Source organism: Pseudophryne corroboree, chromosome 2, assembly GCF_028390025.1.
Source record: "Pseudophryne corroboree isolate aPseCor3 chromosome 2, aPseCor3.hap2, whole genome shotgun sequence".
In the NCBI taxonomy this organism is placed as follows: domain Eukaryota; kingdom Metazoa; phylum Chordata; class Amphibia; order Anura; family Myobatrachidae; genus Pseudophryne; species Pseudophryne corroboree.
In genome coordinates this window covers 671342184-671346814 of record NC_086445.1, presented here as the reverse complement: position 1 = coordinate 671346814, position 4631 = coordinate 671342184, and the positions used below count along the sequence as shown (strand labels likewise).

General features: G+C 46.0%; 1 pseudogene; it reads right to left on the bottom strand.

Annotated features, from left to right (window-relative positions):
* Positions 1-2852: 2852 nt before the first annotated feature.
* LOC135052059 (5S ribosomal RNA) lies at positions 2853-2970 on the bottom strand (annotated as a pseudogene).
* Between the last annotated feature and the right edge of the window lie 1661 nt (positions 2971-4631).

Sequence of the window (4631 nt, the reverse complement as noted above, 5' to 3'; positions counted from 1 at the left end):
AGGCACTGAGGGGGCATATGTGGCACTGTGGGGGAATATCTGGCACTGGGGGCATATACCTGGCACTGTGGGGGAATATCTGGCACTGGGGGGAGCAGGCACTGAGGGGGCATATGTGGCACTGTGGGGGAATATCTGGCACTGGGGGCATATACCTGGCACTGTGGGGGAATATCTGGCACGGGGGGCATATACCTGGCACTGTGGGGGGATATTTGGCACTGGGGGGAGCAGGCACTGAAGGGGCATATGTGGCACTGTGGGGGAATATCTGGCACTGGGGGCATATACCTGGCACTGTGGGGGAATATCTGGCACTGGGGGGAGCAGGCACTGAGGGGGCATATGTGGCACTGTGGGGGAATATCTGGCACTGGGGGCATATACCTGGCACTGTGGGGGAATATCTGGAACTGGGGGGAGCAGGCACTGAGGGGGCATATGTGGTACTGTGGGGGAATATTTGGCACTGGGGGGAGCAGGCACTGAGGGGGCATATGTGGCACTGGGGGGGTATATTTGGCACTGGGGGCATGTACCTGGCACTGTGGGGGAATATCTGGCACTGGGGGCATATACCTGGCACTGTGGGGGAATATCTGGCACTGAGGGCATATGTGGCACTGGGAGCACGGCGCTAGCAACAAGCACTAGCAACGAGCATGACACCCAGTGCATGAAACCCCTGGCAACGAGCATGACTCCCGGTGCATGAAACCCCTGGCAACGAGCATGACACCCAGTGCATGAAACCCCTGGCACCGTGCATGGAACCAAGAGCATGAAACCCCTGGCAACGAGCAGGTAATTTAAAAGTAATTAGAAGCCTTACTGTAGAACTTAATGTGTAATGGGCATTACGGTGTGTGGCATAATGTATCACGGACATTGCGGTGTGTGTCATAATGTGTCAGGCATTACGGTGTGTTGTATACTATATCACGGGCATTGTGGTATGTGGTATAATGTCTCAGGATCATTGTGGTGTGTGTCATACTGTGTTACAGACATTGTATGTGCTATAATGTATCAGGGGCATTGCAGTGTGTAGCATAATGTATAACGGGCATTGCGATTCCTGTCATAATGTGTCACAGGCATTACGGTGTGTGGCATAATGTGTTGGGGGCATTACAGTGTGTGCATATTGTGTCATGTGCATTATTGTGTGTGGCATAATGGCTAAGGCCATTGCAGTATGTGGAATAATGTATACTGGGCATTACTATAAGGAGGAAAAATGACAAATAATGTAAGGGACATGAATCAGGATTATTTTTTCTTTCCTGTGGTGGCTAACGTCTGGGCGTGCAGGTTGCAAAACTGGGGTATAAGGTAGTCTTTTCCTGCAATGCCACGCCCCTTTACATGAAGCCACGCCCATTTCAATGAAGCCACACCCCTTTTTGGTGGCGCATATTTGTCCCTTTACTAGTGCCAATTATGGGGGGTATTGGGGGGGGGGGGGGCGAAGAATTTTTTGGCTTGGGGGAGAAAAATTTCTAGTTACGCCACTGAAGGTATGCATCCTTGATATCCAGGGATACCATTCCCCCTCCTCCAGGCCTGAAATCACCACTCTGAGGGATTCCATCTTGAACTTGAATACCCTTAGGTATGAGTTTAGAGACTTGAGGTTCAATATTGGCCAGGCCGAACCATCTGGCTTCGGTACCATGAACAGGCTGGAATAAAAGCCCTTGTTTCTGAGTAGAGGGGGAACTAGAAGAATTACCAGCATTTGGTGCAGTCTTTGGATGGCCTCTAGCAAGGTAGCCATGGACAAAGATGAAGCTGGCAAGCCGTACCTGAAGAATCTGTTAGGAAGGAGCTGTTGAAACTCCAACTGGTATCCTTGGGAGACCAGGTCTCTCACCCAAGGATCCCGGCAGAATTCTGCCCAAACATGGCTGAAATATTTGAGGCAAGCACCCACCTGAACTTCCCCTTGAGGCTGGGACCAACTGGCACAAGGAGGGCTTGGAAGAGGCAGAGCCTGCTTTACCTCAGTTTCCCCGAGCAGTGTTAGAAGCACCTCTGGCTCTGCCCCTAAATCTGGCCACATGAAAGGACTGGAGAGAGTGGCCGGGAAAGGGACGTCTGGCCAGAGGAGTCGCTGACAGCAGATAGGTGGACAGAAAAAGGATTGGTAGAGTCTGCACAGGATCACTCAATTTGAGTATTAGATATTATGAGATAATATCATTAAAGCAATAGCTCTAATATAAACCAACATCTGGCCAATATACGAAACAAATAATTAGTATTGGGCGCTGGGTTGGTGGTGCTCCCAGAGATAGTTCAGTAAACTTGATGAACAGAAAAAGGAATGGTTCCAGTATAGTACTGGAGCCAAGAAGAAAAAGAAAGACTATATGTCTTTTCTGGGGCACGCTTTTATTGTAAATGGAATGATGAATTCTGATTAAAATATAACTTTTATTATCAACCTTCCTAAAATATTGGAAAAGAGGCAAAAAAAGGGGAGGGGAGGGGAAAGGGAAAAGGGAAATTGCTATTAATCAAAAAATTAACTGATTGTTATAATATTATCCAAATAATTCACATGATGTAATAACGATATAATTTGGCTTAATGGCTCTATAAGCGAAAATATGTGGGTGTCTCCAGTAATAAAAATTATTATTATGTGTATTTGTATGAGGTTCTCTTTCTGAAATTGTGACAATATATATAGGTGAGAATCTAATTGGAAAAGAAAAACCTCAATTCATATAATATGTGCCAGGCTCAATTTAAATTCCTGACTAACTCAGGAATCTGCAATAGAAGGGAAAAAAAGGGTTGGGGAATGGTATTTCCAGGTCCTGTGTCCTGGATTTGGATAAAAATACCTGCAGTACCCGGTATTCCCTGGTGGTCTCCCAACCAGGTACTGACCTGGCCCACAGTGCTTGGCTTCCAAGATCAGACGAGGTTGGGCATACTCAGTATGGTTTGACCACAGGTAGATATATCCCACACCGAATGACACCAGGAATTCTGTATCCTACAGTATATCCTGAGAGGATTGTCTCTGGTATTCTCCTACACTTGAAATTTGTGTAAGGTCCTCTGGGTCTTGGCTTCAAAATATGAACTGTTGAGGTGCCACCTCTTTTGTATTGATAAAGCTAATTATTTATCTTATAACATTCACTATATATTGGTAAGATACTCAGTACGCAATGGGCGTACGGGGTACCATAATGGTACGCACTTAGCGTAGCAGACGCTAGGCCGTGGTCGAGACGCATGAGCGGCACGTTCGCTCGCGGCTTACGCTGGGTATCGAGCACGCTATAGGCGTCCCGAGCACCGTAATGCTACGCTACTAGCGTAGCGGACGCTGTGTCCACGAGAGGAACACGAGCGGCACAGACGCTCACAGGATGACACACAGTAAACCTTGTATGCAACACACTAAAAGGCTAAGCCTATACTGTAAACCTTGGTCTAGTAATGTTAACACAATGTAACGCTGATTAACCTCTATTATATAAAAGCTGATTGAGACGCTCAGAAACCCTCTATACTAGCTAGAGAAACACAGACACCTTGCTGAGGTTCCAACACCTTTACTAACGAGATTTAGCTATGTAAAAAGGGGAAAACAGTTAACAGCTTATACACTACAGCACTAACATAAAACACCTAAACAGAATAACTGGACATAAATATACAATAGCGTCTTAATCCTAAACAATAACAGTGAGAGAGAGAGAGTATGGCAAATACAGACAGAGAATAAGTTGGTCACAGAGAACTTACACATGTGGGGAATGATCGCTAGCGCAGTCCTGGAAACCAGCTCTCTAGTTAGTCAATGATGAAAACCTTTGTGGAGAGAAGACTGAGCTGGCCCAGGCTGGCTGTTCTTATATACACAATCTCATTGTTCATTGGACACAGGAATCTGTCTTCACATTATAACGAAAGGTCATAGGTTGATTCGAACAGGTGGGCTGTGACTATTTCAAACTGCTCAGGTGGGAAGGAATCTCAGGTTTCCCGCCGCATGGATAATGAACTGCAAATACAGTAAATGTCCATAAACTTCTTATAAACATAACTATACGCAGGAGCGATTAATCTCTTTCAAACCAACACCGGAATGTTACTAATAATATACTCTTCCGTTGCATACTAAACACCACTGTTCAAAACCTGTCTGACCCTTCGTATCATGTAAAGAGGGATCTCTCCGTCCATGAACCAGTTACACTAAACAAACTTACTGATATTATTAAGGGGACCATAACCTATAAAATACACTATTTAGATTAACTATGTAACGATCGAGTCGCCCGCCAGACGCACACAAACTCTACCGTAAATGCGCATACCACGCGCCTGAGCGCACGACCTAGGGGCGCCGTCACGCAACTGCGAATATGCGCACGCACGGGAGAAAATGTGCACGTGCAGCGGGCAAGCGCATGGGGTTAGTACAAGGCATCATAGGTCGCTATATTTTTCGACTTTGACAGTCCACCCTTTGGCAGTCACCAATAACTGACAGTTCAAACAGAAAAATATATGTCATCATGTAAATACCTTTCTATGATTGGGTAAAGGGAGGAGAAGAGAAGGTGGGTAAAGTATGACCTAGTGAGACAGTAAAAGCATGT